Genomic DNA, 23,873 nt, shown 5'->3' on the forward strand with positions numbered 1-23,873 from the left:
GCCGAGCATGGGCTGCAGGGCACGCGGGCTCAGCAGCTGTACCTCTCAGGCTTGGTTGCCCTGAGGTATGTGGGATCCTCCAGGATCAGGGATCAAACCCCCATCCCCTGTACTGGCAGGCAAATCTCAACCACTGGACCACCAGGGAAGTCTCACACTTAAAAAAAATGTGTGTCTATTTCTTTCTTTCTTAACAGGTTTTAGTTGTGGTGTGAGGGATATGGTGGGATCTAGTTCCCTGACCAGGGATCATACCCAGGCCACCTGCATGGAGAGTGTGGAGTCTCAGTCACTGGACCACCAGGGAAGTCCCCACAAGTTACATTTTTCTTTATAAACCCTGAGAGGTTAAGAACTGAATTGCAGCAAGAGGTAACTCTATGAAGAGACAATGAGACTAAAGGCAGGGTGGGGTGTTTCGAGAGTCCAGAGAGGAAAGAGGCCAGATGTATGTTATCCAGGACAAGAAAGAAAGATCTATTCCAAGTGTCCCCAAACTTATTGGATCACACACTAATAAGATATTTTTGAGTTCACACCCTAAAATCTGTATCTTATTTATGCATAAATTATGCACTTGCACAATTCTATTATGGTTGTTATGAAACAAAAGCAAAACCAACTTTTAAAAGGATAACTGGGAAATTCCCTGGCGGTTTAGTGGTTAGGATTCTGGTCTTTCACTGCTGGGGGCCTGGGTTTGATTCCTGGCTGGGGAACTAAGATCCCAAAAGCTGTGTGAAGCAGCCAGAAATTTAAAAATAAAAGGATAACTGAAAATGAGAATGGGCTTCCCTGGTGGCTCAGTGGTAAAGAACCCACCTGCCAGTGTAGGAAATGTGGGTTTGATCCCTGGGTCAGGAAGATCCCCTGGAGAAGGAAATAACAACCTACTCCAGTCTGGAGAATTCTTGTCTGGAGAATTCTTGTCTGGAGCATTCCATGGACAGAGGAGCCTGGTGGACTGTATAGTCCATGGGATCGTGAAAGAGTCGGACACGACGGAGCAACTAACCAACAACAAATGAGGATAAAAAGAAGTTCTAAAGTCCTCTTTCAGCCCAGAGTGGGCTGCTATCTTGTCTCTGTTGGAGCCCGGGAGCCTGATATTATACCTAGACACTTCTTGTCTCTCTCTATGTTGCCCATGGCAGCTCAGGACTGTCCTCCCAGATCTTCTCAAGTAGAAGGGGGCTGGGCTTCTAGGCAGTTTGTGTTTTACATGTGTGGAAAGTGAGTTGTGTGCAGAGCTGCACGGAAGAGTTGGATATGGGGGCAAAAGATGCTGACTTAGTTGAGTGTTAGAGAAATTCCTGGGTGAGAAAGCCTCAGGGGATTCCCCCTAGGACCCTGTGGGCAGAAACTGTGGCCATTAGGTTACTAGGGGGATGCTGGGAACTTCAGTAACTCGCCAGGAGTCATACAACTTGGGTGGGAGTCGTCCCCAGGTTTGGCTGACTCCAGAGCCCATGTCTGCCCCACCGGGCTGCACCACCTCCCCTGGTCAACTTTGGCTCAGGTCTAAGTTTCTGGAGGAGCAAGTTGTTGGGGTTTTGCTCTGTTGCCTAGGGCTGGTTGTCTGGATGAGGAAGGCCAGTGGAGGAGGCCCTCCTGGGACCCTGCCCACACTTGCCAGGAACATCCACATGCAGGCAGCCACCCCCATTCCAGGGCTTTGTCCTGGGGTTCACCGGAAGTCAAGGGGTATGGGAGGACATCTTCCCCATCCCTTTCCTCTCGGGTGGGACAAGTCTGAAGTGTGGTCCCCACTCTCCCCTGGAGCATTCTTTACCACTGAGCCACCAGGGAAGCCCAACAATACCTCTGTACATTTAATCACAAATCTGAAATCATTTGTCCTACTACACGTAATGATTTTGTTTTTTTAATATGGAGACCCTGATCATTGTTGTGTCTGGGCCAGACCTCCAGAGGGACTGGGGTGCTGTAGAAAAGTAGTGTTAAGTTAAGGGGTGTCAGTCACTGTTGCTGGCATTTCTGAGCCACTGGCCTCTGTTACATCTTTGAGTTGGGCCTCCTTCTTTGGAAGGTGGAACTATCTAGGCCTTGGGGACAGAGTGATACTTTCTTTCTAGTACAACCAGCACATTTGCATGCTTTCTTTTTGCATCTTGAACATTTCTGGGAAGTGCTACAATTTTGTTTTTCTTTTTAAAAATATTTCTTAAACTAAGGAGTCAAGCTGCTGCATTTCCACACAATTGAAATTTATTTGCATTCAGCACAGATTGTAAGAAACCCGGTTTCTGCTATCGCTTCCCGTGTTTGGAATGCACACCTGGGGAGGTGAGGCTTCTGGGAAAAGCCGCTGGCACTCACCAGAAGCCAGAAATTTACCTCAGAAGCTTTTGCTCAGTGTCCCCTCCTGCTCCTTGGTTGACCCGTCCCAACAAAGCAGCTCTCTGTAGACCCAAATGTTGACTTTTTAAGCCCAAGACATCTTTACCAGCATGCCCCGCATTTAAGATACATATGTAACACCTCTTGGAAGGGTGACAGAAGGCTCAAGCTGGGTGTCCCTGAGGGCTGAGGACAGGAAGATCCTAGACTCCAGGAATATAAACTTCCTTCTTGTCTGAGCTGTGGCAATTCCTCTAGGTAGTGTTCCCCCCATGACTGTAGGCTTTGCTTTCCTCTCATCCAGTCCTTCCATCTGAATCCTAGTCCGAGATGATGGTGTTTAAAATCCTGGATTTGCCTTAAGGTGACACAGTGGTAAGAAACCTGCCTGACAAGCAGGAGATGCAAGAGATGCAAGTTTCATCCCTGAATTGGGAAGGTCACCTGGAGTAGGAAATGGCAACCCACTCCAGTATTCTTGCCTCAAAAATCTCATGGACAGAGGAGCCTGGATGGCTTCAGTCCATGGGATTGGAAAGAGTCAGGCATGACATAGCAACTAAATACAGACACAGAACTTGGACTAAGGTGAGGCAAATGAGGAAGCCAGGGCTCAGAGTTAAGGAGGCATTTGTTTTCAGAGTTGGGGTCCTCACCTGCTTTACCCTAGTCCCAGCTCTGGCTGCACAACAAATGACTCCAAAGTTGGTGGCTTCTCTTGTGGCTCAGACAGAAAACAATCTGCCTGCAATGCGGGAGACCCGATCTGATCCCTAGGTTGGGAAGATCCCCTGGAGAAGGGCATGACTACCCACTCCAGTATTCCTGCCTGGAGAATTCCAGGGACAGAAGAGCCTGGCGGGCTACAGTCCATGGGGTTGCAAAGAGTCAGACATGAATGACTAAGCATGCTCACACATTTGCCTGTAGGAAAGTCTTGGTTTTACTTCTTCTATAAAGTGAGAACTCCAGCCTCTTCCTCCTAGAGTAAATGTAGGGTTAAATTAAATGAGAGATCCTGGGAGAGCTTTCACAGGGAGGCCTACCCTCAGAGGAGTGGGCTACCCCAGAAGGCGAGGCCGGTGACATGTGTTCACCACCTCTGTCCATATCTGTAAATGGAGATGGTTACGTTTCACTCACAAGGGATTCTTTTTTTTTTCCTTTTTCAAAATCTTTATTGAATTTATTACAGTACTTCTTCTGTTTATGCTCTATGTTTTTTGGCCATGAGGCATGTAGGATCTTAGCTCCCTGGCCAGGGATTGAACCTGTACACTTTTCATTGAAAGACCAAACCTTAACCACTGGACTGCTAGGGAATTCCCTCACAAGGGATTCTTGTGAAATGCAAGTAAAATATTCCATGTAGAAAGTCCCGCCCAGTAAGTGGTGGCAATTAGTTCCCTGTTGCTGACAATTGCTCAAGAAGCCTCTCGTGTCCCACCTAACCCCAGAACGATGTGAACGGTGAGATCTGTGAGTCAACCATTCATAGGAAAACTAATGGACACTGAGGACCAACCTAGTGTGAAGGACTGGGGATCAGAGATGCAGGTGAGAGATGAGACACCATGGCATCTTTAAGGAGCTGGCAGACAGACCAGAGGAGAAAGCCAGACAGGTCCTCACCATCAACAAATGCTAGGAGAAGGTGAGCGAAACATAGGGTGGTATTGCAGGATGGCGGGACCCTCTCCCAGGGCCCAAGAGCAGGCGCTTGTCTAACACTCAGAAATGAATTGTTTGAGGAGACATGTGTGCTGACAAAGCAGAGACTTTATCAGGAAGAAGCGCCCAGACTGAGAACAGCATGGTAAAGGAACCCAGAAAGACTACTCTGCCATGTGGCTCACAGTCTCAGTTTTATAGTAATGGGGTTCGTTTCTGGGTTGTCTCTGGCCAATCATTCTGACTCAGGGTCCTTCCTTGTGGTGAATGCATGGCTCAGCCAAGATAGATTTCACTGAGAAGGATTCTGGGAGGCTGGTAGGACATATGAGCTGGTGTCTTCTCTCCTTTTGACCTTCCCCATGCTCCAGGTGTTTGGGAAGAGAGTGATGAGGATACCTGAGCAGAAAGTCACCTGGAGATGTGCAGGGAAGCTGGGCGGCTTGAAACATAAGACATGAGGTGAGGCTGGAGAAGTGCCAGGGTTTGGCTTTTGTTCCAGCATTGCTGACGGAACATCAAGGACCCTGCCCTTCCCTGTTCTGTCTCTGTCTAGTGCCTGGGAGCTGCACCCTGAGAAGAAAGAGTAAAGCAAGACTTGAAGGGGACAGGGAGACAGGGGCAGGGGTAGGCTTGACACTTCTTGATAAAGAGCAGAGAAGTCCTCTTCGATAAGGTGACATCAAAAGTAAAGGAACATGTGACGATCTGGGAGGAATTGTCCTAGGAATAAGGAGCAGGAAAATGAAAAAAACTCTAAGACAAGAATAGGCTCAGTGCATCCAACAGGGGCCCGTGAAGCTGAAGCAGGGTGATGCAGGGAGGAAGGAAGAGATGAGGTCAGTGGGTTGGTGGAGACCAGATAATATAAGGCCTGTGGGCCATTGTAGGGACTTGGGCTTTTTTCGGGGGTGATGCTGAGTGGCATGTGGGACCTTAGTTTCCCAACCAGGAATTGAACCCACACCCCTTCCATTGGGGCTGAGGAGTTTTAACCTCTGGACCACCAGGGAAGTCCCAGAACTTGGGCTTTTGTTTCATATGAGATGAGAAGTCACAGGAGGGTTTTGAGCAAAGGAGTAATTTGATCTGACTTGAGCTTTAAAAGGTTTTCTCTAGCTATTTGAGTGGATGGTAAAGATGAGGGCTGGAGAAGGCGATGGCACCCCACTCCAGTACTCTTGCCTGGAAAATCCCATGGATAGAGGAGCCTGGTGGGCTGCAGTCCATGGGGTCGAGAAGAGTCGGGCACGACTGAGCGACTTCACTTTCACTTTTCACTTTCATGCGTTGGAGAAGGAAATGGCAAGCCACTCCAGTGTTCTTGCCTGGAGAATCCCAGGGACGGGGGAGCCTGGTGGGCTGCCGTCTATGGGGTCACACAGAGTCAGACACGACTGAAGTGACTTAGCAGTAGCAGTAAAGATGAGGGCAGGGACAGGGAGACCAGGTAGGAGGCTACAGCGATAAATCGGGTGAGAGATGGTCGTGGCTTGGACCATGTTAGAAGCAGTGGAAAGAAGCATTGGGTTCTGATGTATTTTGAAGGTAAGCCAAAATGATTTAGTAATTATTGTATGTAGGACATGAGAGGAAGTGAGGAATCAAGGATAACTTTCAAGGGTTGTTTCGCCTGAGCATTGATTCCCCTGGGATTGCCCTTTTCAAGGATGAAGAAAGTCAGGAGGAACACTTTGGAGGGATAGGAGATGGTAAGTCTGGAATGTCCATTCGACATCCAAGTAGAGAGGTCACGTTGTAAGTTGGAGATAGAAGTTTGGAATTTGAGGGAGAGGTTTGGGCTGGAGATCTAACTCTGGGAGTCATTCAGTCCCTGAGAGCTGGATGAGGCAGTAAGGAGTGGTAGAGGGAAGGGCCAAGGCCTGAATCCTGGTGCGTCCCAGTGTTTAGGGTCAGAGAGATGTGAAGAATTAGCCAATGAGGTTGAAGAAAATCTGGCGGGGGAGGGTGCATGTCCACACCCGGAGTGTGTCAGGAGGGTCGGGTGAGCTGCTCCATCAAAAGGTCAAACTAGATGAGGTCAGAGAATCACCCATTAGATTTGGCAACAGAAGGGCCTCAGAGGTCTTGACACAAGCTCTTCAGTGGAGTGAGGTAGCAAAGCCGGTAACATTAGAGTTCCAGCAGGAGGGGAGAGGAGGAATTGGCGATAGTAAATGGATAATTGTCTTGGGGGAGCAGAGAAAGGAAACAGTGGCAAGTGGGATAAGAGAGAAAGGGAGAGACCTCTGTGTTGTTTTGTTTCTCCATCTTGTAAATGAATAGACCAGCTGTGCTCAGATTCTGCCAGGCACACACAACAGAGGATGTGGGTGTGGGCAGGAAATTCTGTAATGATGAGTGTGAATTCTAGGTTGGGTCAGAAGGGGAAAGAGGCAAGGAAGGGGCAAGTTATCAGTGAAAACATGGTTGAGTCAGAGATTGTAGGTCTCAGCTGGAAGAAGAGTTATTGCAATCCGAGAAGGAGTGAGCTGGAAAGACAGGGTGCAGTGGCTGGAGAGCGGGCCGCCAGCAATGAAGATAAGGAAGAGCTGTAGTCAGTGGTGGTGACAGGTTCCAGGGTATGAAGGTGGGAGGGAGTGCTAGGGTTGGAGGTGTCAAGGTCAGGAGTGGAGAGTAGGTCATGACCTGAAAGACACTGCATGGTTGTGCCCCCTCAATTCTTTTCTTTAAGATTTATTTACTTTTATTTTATTTATTTACAACTGCACTGGGTCTTTGGTGCTGCGTGTGGGCCTTCTGCAGTTGCAGCCAGTGGGGGTTCCTCTCTAGCTGTGGTGCTTGGGCTTCTTATTGTGATGGCTTCTCTTGTGGAGCACGAGCTCTAGGCACTTGGGCTTCAGTAGTAGTGGCACATGGGTTTAGTTGCCCCAAGGCATGTGGAATCTTCCAGGACCAGGTATTGAGCTCTATCTAGTCCCCTAACACTGAAAGGTGGATTCTTTACCACTGGACCACCAGGGAAGCTCTCCCTTAAATCCTTACATAGAAACCTAGTCCCCAAGGTGATGGGGTTAGGAGGTGGGCTCTGGGGAGGTGATTAGGTCATGAGAGTGGAGCCATCATGCATGGGTTTGGTGTCCTTGTGAAGAAGACCCAGAGCATTCCCTTGCACCTTCCACGAGGTGAGGACACAACAGAAAGATGGCCTGGTTCTAGGAACCAGGAAGTGGGTTATCATCTGTGTGTGGCTGGACGGTTTGACTTTCCAGTGTCTGGAAATGTGAGAAATAAATTTCTGTTGTTTATAAGCCACTCAGTCTGTGGTTCTGTTACATCAACTCAGACAGACAAAGTCACTGGGACGTGGAGAGGATCTGCTATGTGGGTGTTGAAATCATCATGAGATAAATGAAAGTAATGCTGGAGATGGAACTTCCTTGGCGGTCCAGTGGTTAAGGGGCTTTCCAGGTGGCACTCATGGTAAAGAACCCACCTGCCAATGCAGGAGACTTACGAGAGCAGGTACGATCCCTGAGTCAGAAACATCCCTGGGAGGGAGGTCATGGCAACACACTCCAGTATTCTTGCCTGGAGAATCCCACGGACAGAAGAGCCTGGTGGGTTACAATCCATAGGATCACAAACAGCTGGACATGATTGAAGCGACTTAGCAGGCAGACCAGTGATTAAAATTCCCAAAGCAGGTGGCTGGGGTTCAATCCCTGGTCAGGGAACTAGATCCCACATGCTACATCTGAAGACCCTGCGTGCTGCAACTTAGACCTGGCACAGCCAAAAACAAAAAAAGAAAGTAAAGAAAAGTAGTGCTGAAGTGAATGAGTGTGAACTCAAAGCCCTCATGGAGCCTGGGGTCAGCACGTGCTGGCAACAAGCAAAGGGGTCAGTAGTGAAGTTTGATGAGACTCAAAGGGAGATTTAACTGGGTAGTTTTTTAGGAAGGAAGGAGGGAGAATGGTTTGGAAGCAGCGTTGAGGAGCTAAGATGACATCGACCTTCCCTCCCCTGAGACTTGAGGTCTGAGAGCTGGAAAGCGAACAGAACTTGACTGGCTGCGGGAAACTAACAGCCTCTCAAGGAGCATTTTCTGAGCCTCTGACTCAGTTTTCTATATCTCGTTTTCACATCATCTAAATTGCTTGGGAGGTGGTACTTTGTGAACACACATGTGATGCTGACATTGGAAATCTCACCCCAAACAACAATTACCCCTCCACATAGCATTAGGATGGTTTTTCTCCTGCATTTACCCAGTAGGTATATATATAGCTGTCATCTTCAGAGCTTGTATTTTTAAATGACCTTTAAAAACCTTGTTTATGAAAATACACCACTCTTTTTGTGGTGAGGTCTCCCAGGGAGACTCACTCTATTTGTGTTTAAAGTTTTTTTGCCTATTTTTTTTTTTTTTTTTACCAGTGTCATCAGAATACCTTTCTAAACAGACACTAACACTGGTTGAGGTCATTTCAGGCTAAAGCAGCCTCTCCAGACAGTTGTCATCACTTAAGCAGAGGAAGGAAGAAAGAAAGGAGGGACGGAGGGAGGAAAAAAAAAAAGAGGGAAGGAAGAAGGAATGAAGGAAGGGGTAGGAAGGAAGGAAGGCAGCATACAAGCAAGGACTCCAAAGTAAGACTCCTTGGAGTTAGTCTTTTCTGGGAAATCATTTTCAGAAAAAAACATCCTTGCCTTATATTCATCCATCTTTGGTGCTCATTTTTATCAGCTCAGTGTCTAGAACAGTGCCTATTTGAAGAATGAATTATTACTATTGGTGCAGTGGTAAAGAATCTACCTGCCACAGCAGGAGATGCAAGAGACAGATTTGATCCCTGGGTCAGGAAGATCCCCTGAAGTAAGGAAATGGCAATCCACTCCGGTATTCTAGCCTGGAAAATTTCACGGACAGAGGAGCCTGGTGGGCTACAGTCCGTGGAGTCACCAAGAGTTGGACATAACTGAACACACAGCACAATAATATTACCTCCTAGCAAGGATTCCTTCTTGGCCCTTAGGACCTTGTGCCTATGGTCCTGAGAGAACCATCTTCTCCCCAACGCCCACCCCATGCGCTATGTCTGTCAGTTGCTGAGCTCTAACTTGCTTCTTTTCTCCTCCAACATGTGTGTTCAGAAGTTCTTTGGCTTTTATTAAATGCAACTCTCCTGTTAATCCATTACAGAACTCCATCTTGCGCCAGTCACACGCTGGCTCTGGACCCCGCTGGGCAGAGGGCCAGGTTTGGAAGAAAGTTCTCCCCGTCAGTGATGAAGTATGATTAAAAGGTGAGATTTTCACTGCCGGATTCAACAACTCCAGAATGTTTTCCATCTGCATTGAGGAAGCTGGTGATGGAGTTTAGAAGCCATCTCAACTGGGAGGGATTTGATGAGGCAGGAGCTATAATAGAAAGATGTAAATAGGGCTTCTGGTGGATCAATGGTAAAGAATCCACCTGCCAATGCAGGAGACACAGGTTTGAACCCTGGTCCGGGAAGATCCTACATGCGGCAGAGCAGCTAAGCCCATGTGCCACAGCTACTGAGCCCACACCCCATATAGCCCATGCTTCACAACAAGAGAAGCCAACACAATGAGAAGCCTGTGCGCTGCAACTAGAGAGTAGCCTCTGCTTGCTGCAACTAGAGAAAAGCAACAGAGACCCAGCTATAAATAAGTGATTTTTTTAAAAAAGAAAGATGTCAATAAAACATAACAGGGCAGTCAGAGAAGCTGGGTCTGGACAGGAGGAGGAGAAAATAAACTGTGTTGCTAAAAGCCCCTCCAACCTTCTATGCCCCTAACACCCTCTCTCTCTCCAGGAAGGCTGTCAGTGAAAATTCAATGAACTATCAAGTTAAGAAGGAAAAAAGAGAAAGACTTCCCAGCAGTCCAGTGGTTAAGACTCTGTGCTTTCATTGCAGGGGGAGTAGGTTCGACCCCTTGTGGGGAAACTAAGATCCCACGTGCCACACACAGTGTTACCGAAATATAAGGGGCAAAAAAAAAAGAGAACTTTAATTGAGCCAAACTCAGGATTATAACCTAGGAAGTAGATTCTCAGAAAGCTCTGAGAACTGTTCCACTTGTTAGAAGTCAAAGGCACAATCATATACATCTTTGAGTCAAAGCATCACACATTAAAATGACATTTTGCTATTTTACATAAAGTCCATCAAGGATACATAGTCCAAGTAGGTAGGTACAAAGCAAGCAGCAAGTCACCTTGCTGCTCATGACCTGCTACAGAGCTGGGAACGAACCCTCTTTAAGAAGTAAATCAGTGTTGTGATGACCTAGAGGAGTGGGATGGGGTTGGAGGTGTGCGGGAGACTCAAGAGGAAGGGGAGACATATGCATACCTGTGGGTGATGCATGTTGATGTACGGCAGAAACCAACACAATAGTGTAACTATCTTTCAATTAAAAATAAATAAAGTATACAAATAATAAATATAACAAAAAAAGAATTTATATGGCTAACATCAGAAGGAAGAAAAAAAAGTGGATCTTGTATGTTGGATCAGGCCCCCATCTTTGAGGAGTTCTGGTTAATGGGTAATGCAGTTACACACTGCAGATTAGGGGGAGAGGGGGCCCAAACACACAGAAAATTTGATATTTAATTGTTTTATTGTCCTACCTTAAAAATATAGATTTTATTTCAGCAAGCAATTGTTTGCAGTAGAGTTGGCTTTGAGAGTTCTGAGATTGCACATTCTGATAATACACAATGAGTTTCTGAACAGTGAAAGTGAAAATGTCAGTCGTTCAGTTTTGCTCAACTCTCTGTGACCTCATGGACTGTAGCCCGTCGGGCTCCTCTGTCCATGGAATTCTCCAGGCAAGAATACTGGAGTGGTTGCCATTCTTTTCTCCAGGGGAATCTTCCCAACCCAAGGATTGAATCCAGGTCTCCCACATCACACAGGCAGATTCTTTACCACCTGAGCCACCAGGGATGCCCCAAATCATATTGAGGTGGTTGTCATCAAGGAAATATATGGCTCATTTTGGAGCCTCCTGTGGGGTTGAGTAGCTTTGTTTGGTTCCATGAAGCACTGTTTCAACCATGAGGGCACAGGACTACGGCTTGGGGAAGAGTCCTCACAAGCCATCCCTTTGGCTCTTGAGTGTATGATACAATCCTCATTTGATGACCAGAGTGCTTATGTTCTCCAGCAAGACGAAGAGAAGAAACTTTCAGAGTGAGGCTCTACAAGCATTTTTGAGGATGCCCTAGGAAACATCAATCAATAATAATGATGCGAAGGGACTTCCCTGGTGGTCCAGTGGTTAAGAATCTGCCTTCCAATGCAGGGGACATGGTTTGAATCCCTGGTCAGAGAACCAAGATCCTACATGCCTTGGAGTAACAGGAGAAGCCCACATGCTGCAACAAAAAGCACTCATGTTGCAATGAAAATCCAGCGTAGCCAAAAATTTTAAAAATAATAAAAATGAAAAATCAATAATAATAGGGTTGGAGAGGCAAGTATTCTTCCCATCTCTACACCTGTTTTCTTGGAGTCTGGGAATTCCTGAGACCTCCACAATGCACTCAAGGCTGAAAGTGAAAAAAAGTGTTAGTCACTCAGTTGTGTCCAGCTCTTCGTGGCCCTATGGACTGTAGCCTGCCAGGCTCCTCTGTCCACGGGATTTCCCAGGCAAGAATACTGAAGAGGGTTGCCATTTCCTTCTCCAGGGGAATCTTCCTGACCCAGGGATCAAACCCAAGTGTCCTGCTTGGCAGGCAGATTCTTTACCACTGAGCGGAGACAAATACAATTTTAGCATAAAAAAGTAGAGAAGAAATGCTGGCAGGAGGTTTACTCTTTGTATAATAGATTGAACATCTAATGCTATAGATGTACCACCACAAAGCTGATCCTTACAAGACCTAGTCAAACCCACCATCCCACCTCTTACCTCTCCTTGCCCATTAACCAGCCATGGAACCAAACATGGCTGGGAAGGACCTGCCATCCATACTGGAGGCCAGGCACAGTGGGAAGCACATAAAAAGGACCCAGGGGCTGGAGGTGTAGGGAGAGTAAGAAGTAGGGACTCCAAAGGAATGAGAAGGTATGCTTGTGGCCACATCAAGTGCTCTGAGTTTTCCACCCTGGGACACATTTTCCATAGGGACACATTGAGTGGGATGGAGGGGTCACAGCAAACCCTGATACTCTGTGGCTTCTCTGGGAGACACCTGAAGCCAGGGATCCTGGGAGCCCGTGGCATGATGGAGGCCAGGTGGAAAGATGGTTTGGCTTGTGCCCTGGGCCACCACTCCCTTCACAGCAAGAGCCCAAGTTGGGGTTACTCTGACCTTGTTGACTGCCTGCTGGGTGCCAGGCACTCTTACACACATTGTTCCCCCAGCTGAGAGAAGCCACATCCCCCGTCTAAGTTTCCCTGGCAAGTGACATAACAGGGCAGCGGCTGAATTCAGGCTGATGTGTGTACCACAGATGAAGCCTTCTTTTTTTTTCCTTCCCTTCCTGCCTCCCTTCTTTCCTTCTTCTCTTCCTTCCTTCCTTCCTTCTTTCTTTCACAGACCGAGGCCCACCTCTGAGACCCTGTCATACCCGCCAAGTCCTCCAGTCCAGCTGCTTTCCTGCCTGGCTTGCACGTGTGGAGTGTGAATTCATTTCACACCCCTCTCAGATTTGTTCCATGCTGCCAAACACACCACACCCATTATGTTCACTTTGGCATTCTGTTGAAGGCCAAAAAAAAAAAAAAAAAACACAACATGTTGGATGAAAGCTGGGAGAATAACCAAAAAAAAAATAACCACATTCTTGATGCAATTTCTTCTTTTCATCCTATTTCCTCCTTGGCAAAGACCCTGAGCGCAGATCAGTGGTCTCGCCTTGGGAAAGGCAAGATTACAGACGCTGTCCAGACATATGTGCTCTTATTTGTTCACTTCTCAAACCTTGTTGTGCCAACGAGGCACCTGCAGAGCTGCTAAAACACACTGCTGGCCCCCCACCTCCAAACTGAAGTTTCAATAGGTCTGGGTTGGGTGGGGAAGAATCATCATTTTTTTTTTTGGCTGCACTGTGAGGCATGCGGAATCTTAGTTCCGTGACCAGTGATAGAACCCGTGCTCCCTGCAGTGGAAGCTGAGTCCTAACCACTGGACCACCAAGGAATCCCTAGAATCATCATTTCTGACAAGCTCCCAGATGTATATAATGGGGTTCAGGATGTGTGTACATGCTCATTCGCTAAGTCATGTCCAACTGTTTGCCACCCCATTGACTGTAGCCTTCCAGACTCATCCATTCATGGGATTTCCCAGGCAAGAATACTGGAGTGGGTTGCTATTTCCTTTCCCAGGGGATCTTCCCAATCCAGGGATTGAACCCAAATCTCCTGCTTTGCAAGTGGACTCTTTACCACTGAACTACCTCAGTTTAGGACATACTAGCCCAAAATATGGTACTTTGACATGTTGAATATCTTAAACTGAGTCTGAGAAAATAGCAGAAACAGGCAGGTCATTCTGATCACTGCCTACTTCGTGCCTGAAACAATTCATGAAACTCCTATGTGAAAGGTCCCCAGGAAGAAGGAGTATATTCTCATCACCAGAGACAGGGAACCAGGGCCAAGAAATCACTGTTAAACCAACCCTTATCTTCCTAGCCAATTCTTCACCACTTACTGCCCCTAGCCCCAACCTCTTTGTTTTGTCAAGTCTTCACAAATTATTTCTTTGTCTAAGGACATAGAAGTTCTTGCTCTGGTCACTTCTTTGTGTTTTCATTCTCTTGTGAAGGCTCCATGTGCATGTAAAAGTTCAATAAATTTTGTATGAATTTAATCTCCTATAAATCTGTCTTTGTCCATTTAATTTCCAGATCCAGTCAGAGTAGATGCTAAGAGGGTTGAGGACTTTCTCCTCATCTACACATTGGCTCTTTAGTTCAGTTCAGTCGTTCAGTCGTGTCCGACTCTTTGCGACCCCATGAATCACAGCACGTCAGGCCTCCCTGTCCATTAGCTCTTAGTCAGCAAGTTTACTGAGTGGCCCGGCCTTAGGTCAATTATAAGTGGACCCTCTTGCGTCCTGGCTGGATTTGTCTGCCAGTGCTGGGAGAATGAATAATTTTCTAGATAGTCTTGAGGGCTCCTGGTAAATGTGGTTCCTTAGGATGTTACTCTCACTCAGGAATATCAGACTGCTTTCACCTTTCTTTTCTTCAAACAAACTTGCTGAACAATCATTTTGCTGAGACCATACCTAAAAAGGTTTGTTAGAAAACAGTAGCTGTGTGTGACCCAGATCTTAAGACTTGAGGTTGGACATGCATATTAGTTTCCTTATTAGTAATATACAAAAAATTCTACTACCTAACTGTTAGGATTAAAGTCACAAATACTAAGTGAAGCACCAGAGCCCAAATCTGGCTTCTCAGAATCTCAGAACAGTGCATGTATTAGTAACAACAGTATCAGTGGTTCCCATGGACTGAGTTCAGGCACCGTGCTAACTGCTCCACAGACAGTGTTCCATTTAAACCTCACATTACCCCAAGGAGGAAGATATTAGTCTTCTAGCACCTTTGCAGAAGCCCAAGCTGCGAGATTAAATAACGTGCCCATGGTCTCAGAGCCAGGGGTCCCGCCCATGATAAGGTTGTTACCACCTCATGAATTCTATCAGTGGCAGAAAATAGAAGCTAAACATCAAAGTCAAGTTCAAGTCAAAAATACAGGATCCTGACATTTTCTGAATCAAGATCCAGAATTCTTGGGATTCACTTCTTCCCACGTGGTGTCTCAGGTCCTAAGGAGGCTGTAAACCCTGCCTGTGTGCTCACCACCCCTCAAAGCAGAAATATGCCTTTCCCTTTGCAGTTAGTGCCACTAAAGACAGATTTGTTTGCTGTCCATTTACTATGGAGTGAACGCCTATGGGGTCCAGGCATTGTGCTAACTGTTCCATAGACATTGTTCCATTTAAATCTCACAATACCCCAAGGAGGAAGATACTATTATTCTTATGGTACCTCTGGGGTGCCATCAGTGTCTCTTAGTAAACTGTCAGACTGTCTGCAGCCCCAAATAGGGCTGGCAGAGGGGAGACTTGGGATGCAGTACTGAGTTTGCTGGGCTTTCCAGGTGGCTCAGTGGTAAAGAATCCGCCTGCAATGCAGGAGACATAGGAGATGTGGGTTTGATCCCTGGGTTGGGAAGATCCCCTGGAAGAGGGTTTGGCAACCCACTCCAGTATTCTTGCCTGGAGAATCCCATGGACAGAGGAGACTGGTGGGCTACAGTCCATGGGGTTGCAAAGAGTTGAACATGACTGAAGCAACTTAGCATGCGTGCACGCACACACACACACACGCACTGCCTTTGCTCTCACAGAGCTGTGTGGGCATGGACCAGCCATTTCCCTTGTCTGGATCTGTTCCTTTACTGGTACACTGGCGTCTAAGGCCCCTTTGGTGCTAACATGTCTGCACTCTACTAATTTTTTCTTAGGGCTTAGGAACCAGGTTGGGTTCCAGAACTTTCTCACATTGCCCTGGAACCTCCAGGGTTCCAGCAATAAACCAGGTCTTAGAAGACTACTTAGATATCTGTAATTCTCCTCCAGCTAGCAGAGAAGGGGCCTCTGCATTAATGAAAAATTTAAAAATCTAGATTTAAATACAAAATTTTTTAAGAAAACACAAATTACCAAAATCTATACAAGGGGACATAGAAAACTTGAATAGACCAATAAACACAGAGGAAATTAAAACTGTTGTCAAAGTTCTTTCCCTTAAAAAAAACCTCAAAGGCTAAGATGGTTTTATTGGTGAATTACATCTAATTGTCAAGGATCTGATCATTTCTACAATGCATAACTTTTTCCAGTCTAGAAATGAACAAGACTTCACACCAAGCTGGAAAAGTTAGCGTGTGTGTGTCAGCTGGGCCTCTGGGAAGCAGATGCTGACTGGAATTGGGTGTGCAATTTTAGGGCAAGTAACAGCTGTGAAAGGGAAAGGGCTGAATCCAGACTGGGCAGGGAAAGCTGTCAGACCAAGAGGTAGATCTGACCAAGTCTTTGCTAGCCTAACAAGAAGCTCCAGAGCAAAGACTGCATTAGAGCAGGGGTCCCCAACTTCTAGGATCTAATGCCTGGTGGTCTGAGGTGGAGCTGATGTAATGATAATAGAAATAAAGTGCATAATAAATGTAATACCCTTGAATCATCCCCAAACTATCCCGCCAACCCACCCCACCCCCACATCCCAGTCCGTGGTAAGATTGTCTTCCACAAAATCAGTCCCTGGTGCCAAAAATGTTGGGGACTGCTGCCTTAGAGGGTCCTACAGAAATGACCAGGCACCTGTGCCTTTTTTAGCCTTGCTTAATCATTACCTGGAAGCACCCTGAGACAAGCATAACCTTGGTTCACCATATCCCATTAAGGAAAGATAGAAGGAAAGAAGGAAGGGTGGAAGGGAAGATAGAAGCAAGGGAGGTAAGAAGGAAACTAATCATACTAAACACTTAGAGGCAAAAATTCTCAACAGACCATTAGTCAAGGAAATCCAGTGGTATTTTAAAAGGATTATACGTAAATAATCCAAAGATGGTTTTAAGCAGAGAACAATTAATTTGCTATAGGAATAGATTAAAAGGGAGCAAATGTATTCCCGTTACAATAAATGTTTTGATAAATGAATTAGATAACATAGACGCCTATTTGTAAGTAAGAACATAAAATTCTTGGGAAGCTGAGGTAGAAGGAACTTTTCTTACCTTGATAAAGCCTAACTACCAAAAACTGTTTGTAATTACCCTATTTGATGATGAAAAATCAGACATTCCAGAAAAATCAGGAAGGAGACAAAGTTGACCATGATCATCATCACTATTTAACAGTCTACTGGTGACACTACCCAATTCAATAAGGGGAAATTTTTCATTTAAATTGCCACTCATTGTTCTGAAGTTGATTGTGGTGATGGTTGCCCAACTCTGTGAATATACTAAAGAAACATTGAATTATACCCCTTAAATAGGCAAATTGTGTGGTATGTGAATTATATCCCCCAAAGCTGTTAAAAATCAATATCTCCTCCACAACAAGATTTTACTACTTAGAAGATACTTCTCTACTTAGAAAACCAAAGAGAACAAACCTAAAAACTAGTAGCCAATTTCAATGGCTCAGCAGGTAAAGAATCATCCTGCAATGCAGGAGACACAGGTTGGATCCCTGGGTCGGGAAGAGCCCCTGGAGAAGGACATGGCAGCCCACTCCAGTACTCTTGCTTGGGAAATCCCATGGACAGAGGAGAATGATGGGCTACAGTTCATGGGGCTGCAAAGAGTTGGACATGCCTGAACACTCCACACCACAGCCCATTTCAAAGCAACACAGAAAAATAATCCTATTTACTACACACAAAACTAAGAATAGACCCAATAAGAAATGTGGAAGACTTAAATTTAAAAACAATATGGGTCTTCCCTTGTGGTCTAGTGGCTAAGACTCTGGACTCCCAATGCAGGAGGTCTGGGTTCAATCCCTGGTCAGGGAACTAGATCTTGCATGACTCAGCTAAGACCTGGCACAGTCAAATAAATAAATGAAAATATAACAAAGTAACTTTTAAAAATAAATAAAAACAATACAATTTTTACTGCTGGAAACAAACTGAGGTGTAGAGCATTTTCCCTGTGTGCCCCTCCCCCCCATTCAGGAATGGCTACGAGGGGAATTCTTTTTAGAAGTGCCTCTGGACCTCACAGGGACCATGAAGCATGTGGCTAATGAACTACTTTAAACACCTGGCACAAAGTCTGGGAAATAGCATTTAACAGACGTTAATTATTTTTCCAGATTCCATGCATGGCTAGAACTCAGGGTCACAGAAATCAAAAGTTGAATTTGATCCAATGGTGTTAGTGGATTGGCTGGACTGACAGAAATGCTCAGGAAGGAGTGTGACATTTCTCTGAACTAAATATGCCACTGAGATGAGGGGAGCTGACTGGAGGTAGGGCTTCCCTGGTAGCTCAGCTGGTAAAGAATTCACCTGCAAGGCAGGAGACCCTGGTTTGATTTCTGGGTCGGGAAGATCCACTGGAGAAGGGATAGGCTACCCACTCCAGTATTCTTGGGCTTCCCTGGTAAGAGATAGGAAGAGATTGGAGGTGAGAGCTCATAAGAAAAAGAGCCATTATAGTTTAGAAACAAGACTCACTCAGTGTGTGTGTGGGTGGGGAGAGCAGATCATGAGACCATGGAGCACCCCCAAGTCCATCCCAAAGACCCCAAATCAGTGACCTACTCCAGTCCCCTCTGCACGGAGCATTAAGCTCAAATTCCTCTCTAGCTGTAATCTGGCCCCACTGGACAATGCCAGTGCTCAGCTTGACTTTTTTTAAAATCACTTTGCTCTCCTTCCCCCACCGCACCCCCAACATCCAGCACCTGCAGTTCATTCTCAGATGGCCATCCTGAGGCTATGGAGAGCTGAACATGCCTGGGAATTTACTTTCCCCTAACAATTAACAGAGTGCTACAGCTGACCTCTGTTCCAGTAGATTGGGGTCTGAATTAATTAGGATAAAGTACTGGTGGCTCAGACTGTAAAGAATCTGCCTGTAAGGCAGGTGATCTGGATTTGATACCTGGGTCGGGAAGATCCCCTGGAGAAGGAAATGGCTACTCACTCCAATATTCTTGCCTGGAGAATTCATGGACAAAGGAGCCTGGTGGGCTACAGTCCATGAGGTTGCAAAGAGTTGGACATGTCTGAGCAACTAATATTTTCACTAGGAATTATGGTCCCACATGCCACAGGCTTGACCGAAAAAAAAAAAGAAGAAGACAACCAAGTGGCTATTCCTGATTTGTGATTGGGTCTCCTCTGGAGCCCGGGCTCCTCCTTCTACATTTTGCCCTCTGAATGCATGTCTTCCAGAGTCACTGTTCCAAGCTGGAAGAGGGAGAAAGACCACAAAGGGACTTTGTGTGAAAGATTTGGAGGTTGGCTGGGAAATGGCCCACACCACTCTAATGTACAAGGAGGCTGGGAAATCTAGTCTAGCTGCCCATCCAAGAAGAAGAGGAAATGGGTTAAATCGCACCACTTTCACTGTTAATTATTTTGGATGCCAAGTCCAGGCAGAGAATGTAAATTTGAGGCTATTCTTGAATTGTAACTGACACACCTTGAAGAAGATTTTTAACCTTTCTGAACCTCAGGTTTTCTTTAGCCTAGAACAGTGATGATAATAATGATAATAACAACCACTTCAGGGTTATACAGAAGGCTGTTGGCTAAGGTCGCTCATAAACATCAAAATCCCCTGGACATGCTCTTCGTTCATCTACCTGGAATTCACTGTCCCCTCATCCCCAGCCTTTATCCAATTTCTATCCCCCATTCAGAGGCTGGGTCTAATTCCCTGCCTTTTTTGTTTGTTTTATGGAGTTAGGTAGCATGTTATTACGTTGTTCAGTCGCTAAGTCATGTCTGACTCTTGGCGACCCCATGGACTGCAGCATGCCAGGCTCCTCTGTCCTCCACTGTCTCCTGGAGTTTACTCACATTCATGTCCATTAAGTTGATGATGCTATATAACTATATCATCCTCTGCTGCCACCTTCTCTTTTTGCCTTCAATTTTTCTCAGCATTAGGGCCTTTTCCAGTGAGTTGGCTCTTTGCATCAGGTGGCCAAAGTACTGGAGCCTCAGCATCAGCATCAGTTCGGTAGCTCAGTTTTGTTCAACTCTTTGGGATCCCTTGGACTGCAGCATGCCAGGCTTCCCTATCCATCACTGACTCCCAGAGCTTGCTCAAATTCATGTCTATCAAGTCAGTGATGCCATCCAACTATCTTATCCTCTGTCTTCCCCTTCTCTTCCTACCTTCCAGTCTTTCCCAGCATTGGGTCTTTTCCCAGACTCATAGGGTCTTTTTCAATGAGTCATTTCTTTGCATCAGGTGGCCAAAGTATATGCTTCAGCATATACTAATGAATATTCTAATGAATATTCAGGACTGATTTCCTTTAGGATGGACTGGTTGGATCTCCTTGCAGTCCATGGGACTCTCAAGAGTCTTTTCCAACACCACAGTTCAAAAGCATCAATTCTTCAGTGCTCAGCTTTCCTTTTGGTCCAACTCTCACATCCATGCATGACTATTGGAAAAACGATAGATTTGACTAGAACAACCTTTGTCAGCAAAGTAATGTCTCTGCTTTTTAATATGCTGTCTAGTTAGGAGAAGGCAATGGCAACCCACTCCAGTACTCTTAACCGGAAAATCCCATGGATGGAGGAGACTGGTAGGCTGCAGTCCATGGGGTCGCTAAGAGTCGGACACGACTGAGTGACTTCACTTTCACTTTTCATTTTTCACTTTTATGCATTGGAGAAGGAAATGGCAACCCACTCCAGTGTTCTTGCCCGGAGAATCCTAGGGACTGGGAGCCTGGTGGGCTGCCATCTATGGCATGATCTTTGTTTTGTGAAAGTTGAGTTTTAAGCCAGGTTTTTCACTCTCCTCTTTCACTTTCATCAAGAGGCTCTTTAGTTCCTCTTTGCTTTCCGACATAAAGGCAGTGTCATCTGCGTATCTGACATTACTGGTGTTTCTCCCAGCAATCTTGATCCCAGTTTGTGCTTCATCCAACCTGGCATTTCACATGATGTACTCTGCAAATAAGTAAATAAGCAGGGTGACAATATGCAGCCTTGACGTACTCCTCTCCCAATTTGGAACCAGTCCATTGTTCCATATCCAGTTCTAACTGTTGCTTCTTGACCTGCATACAGGTTTCTCAGGAGGCAGGTAAGATGGTCTAGTATTCCCATCTCTTTCAGAATTTTCCATAGTTTGTTTTGATGCACACAGTCAAAGGCTTTAGCATAGTCAATGAAGCAGAAGTAGATACTTTTCTGGAATTCTCTTGCCTTTTCTATGATCCAGCAGATGTTGGCAATTTTATCTCTGGTTCCTCTGCCTTTTCTAAATCCAGCTTAAACATTGGGAAGTCCTCAGTTCATGTACTATTGAAGCCTGGCTAGGGGAATTTTGAGCATTACTTTGCTAGCATGTGAAATGAGTGCAATTGTGCAGTAGTTTGAACATTCTTTGGCATTGCCTTTCTTTGGGATTGGAATGAAAACTGACCTTTTCCAGTCCTGTGGCTACTGCTGAGTTTTCCAAATTTGCTGGCATATTGTGTGTAGCACTTTCACAGCATCATCTCTTAGGATTTTAAATAGCTCAGCTAAAATTCCATCACCTCCTCTAGCTTTTTTCATAGTGATGCTTCCTAAGGCCCACTTGACTTCAACCTCCAGGATGTCTGGCTCTAGGTGAGTGGTCACACCATTATAATTATCTGAGTCATGAAGATCTTTTTTGTACAGTTCTTTTGTGTATTCTTGCCACCTCTTCTTAATATCTTCTGCTTCTGTTAGGTCCATACCATTTCTGTTCTTTATTGTACCCATCTTTGCATGAAATGTTCCCTTGGTATCTCTAATTTTCTTGAATAGATCTCTAGTCTTTCCCATTCTATTGTTTTCCTTTATTTCTTTGCATTGATCACTTAGGAAGGCTTTCTTATCTCTCCTTGCTATTCTTTAGAACTCTGCATTCCGATGGGTATATTTTTCCTTTTCTCCTTTGCCTTTCATTGCTCTTCTTTCCTAAGCTATTTGTAAGGCATCAGCATTAGTCCTTCCAATGAATGTTCAGGGTTGATTTCCTTTAGGATTGACTGGTTTGATGGTAGGCAGTATGTATACTTATTATTCATTTATTTATTTGGCTGCAAGGGATCTTCATTTCAGCATTCGGGATCTAGTTCCCTGACCAGGGATTGAACCTTGGCCCCCTCCTTTGGGAGCATGGAGTTTTAGCTGGATGATCAGGGAAGTCCCCAGTTCCCTGTTAAGAGTGCTAGAGTCCCCTATTCTAGCAGCTATAGCCCTTTGGGTCCTGGTACCAGTAAAGAGAAGACAAAATCCAGATTCCTTTGAAGTAGTTTGGGACTTTTTGTTTTGTTTTGTACTTTTTTTCTCTTTTTTTGGCCACCCCATGCTGCTTGTGGGATCTTAATTCCCTGACCAGGGATGGAACCCACAACCCCTGGATTGGAAGCTCAGAGTCTTAACCACTGGACCACTAGAGAAGTCTCAGCTTGAGAATTTTTATTACCTGGGAAACCTGTGAGCAATCCCAGCCACTCCAGCATGTGTGTTATGCTAAGTCACTTCAACCATGTCTGACTCTTTGTGACCCTATGGACTGCAGCCTGCCAGACTCCTCTGTCTATGGGATTCTCCCGGCAAGAATACTGGAGTGGGCTGCCATGCCCTCCTCCAGGGTACCTCTCTGACCCAGGGACTGAACCCACGTTTCTTCTCTGTCCTGCATTGGCAGGCAGGTTCTTTACCACTAGAGCCACCTGGGAAGCCCTGGCTACTCCAACACTTACTCCTAACTTAGAAATGTTTGCTTCCTCTCCTGGTGAGCTTTTGACAATTTGTGACATTCCTACAAAAACACTGAATTCTTGACCATCAAGTAGCCAAATCCAAGAACCAAGAAGATGAATAACTCAGCTTAAGAAACAGAAAAAAATGCTAGAGACTTTTTAGTGCTTCAAATTAGAAGAGCTGTGACTTCAGGTCCTCCCAGAGGTAAGTGGGGTGCCTGCAGCAGCTCTCTAATCCTCATGAATGTCCCTTTAACAGCTGCCTCTTTGATAAAATATTCTCAAATGTTTCCAGCTCAAATTAGGCTCCCCTTTCCCCAAGGGATTGCTTTTCCTAAATGTCACAGGACAGAGCTCCCACTTCAAATCCTTTTCTGGTTAGTTTTCCTTCTCACAGAGATTAAGTTACTGCAGATCAGGGACTGTGTCTTTTGATTCCACACTAAAGATATGAAGATTTCAGTAAAAATGTGTTAGTCAAGGACATCCCATGGAGAGTGTCATTCCTGAAATGGGATAGTTGTGTTCTGATTCTAAATACCCAATATAATGGTTAAGATATCAGGATCTTTGAAATGTGATGTTCTTGGGCATTCATCAACCCAGGTTCTTGAGTGTGTGTGCGTGCCCAGTCGTGTCTGACTCTTTGCAACCCCATAGACTGTAGACTGCCAGGCTCCTCTGTCCATGGAATTTTCCAGACTAGAATATTGGAGTGGGTTACCATTTCCTACTCCAGGGGATCTATCTTCTTGATACAGGAATTGAACCTGCATCTCCTGCATTGGCAGGTGGATTCTTTACCACTGGCACCACCTAGGAACCCTGTCGGAGAAGGCAATGGCACCCCACTCCAGTACTCTTGCCTGGAAAATCCCATGGATGGAGGAGCCTGGTGGGCTACAGTCCATCAGGTCGCTAAGAGTTGGACATGACTGAGCGACTTCACTTTCGCACATTAGAGAAGGAAATGGCAACCCACTCCAGTGTTCTTGCCTGGAGAACCCCAGGGACCGGGGAGCCTGGTGGGCTGCCGTCTATGAGGTCGAACAGAGTCGGACACGACTGAAGCAACTTAGCAGCAGCAGCATGTATTTGAATCAGTGCTAACCTGGGTTGTTAGTCACTCAGTTGAGTCCAACCCTTTGCTACTCCATGGACTGTAGCCCACTAGGGTTCTCTGTCCATGGGGTTTCCCAGGCCAGAATACTAGAGTGGGTAGCCATTCCTTTCTCTGAGAGGTCTTCACAACCCAGGGATCAAACCCAGGTCTCCTGCTTTGCTGGCAGATTCTTTACTGTCTGAGCCACCAGGGATTTGTTTGTCTAATTTCTCTTGGTATCTAAAAATATTACAGGGTTCCTGATGCTGC

General features: G+C 45.8%; 1 long non-coding RNA gene across 1 annotated transcript in view; it reads left to right on the plus strand.

The window, feature by feature from the left end:
* The window catches only part of LOC112448788 (uncharacterized), a 54,322-nt gene that overhangs the window by 14,986 nt on the left and 15,463 nt on the right, over positions 1-23,873 (plus strand). The window contains exon 2 of the long non-coding RNA XR_009496452.1: positions 9,197-9,299. This is a non-coding gene — a long non-coding RNA (uncharacterized lncRNA). The remainder of the gene's footprint in view (positions 1-9,196; positions 9,300-23,873) is intronic.

Source organism: Bos taurus, chromosome 11 (assembly GCF_002263795.3).
Source record: "Bos taurus isolate L1 Dominette 01449 registration number 42190680 breed Hereford chromosome 11, ARS-UCD2.0, whole genome shotgun sequence".
Lineage (NCBI taxonomy): Eukaryota > Metazoa > Chordata > Mammalia > Artiodactyla > Bovidae > Bos > Bos taurus.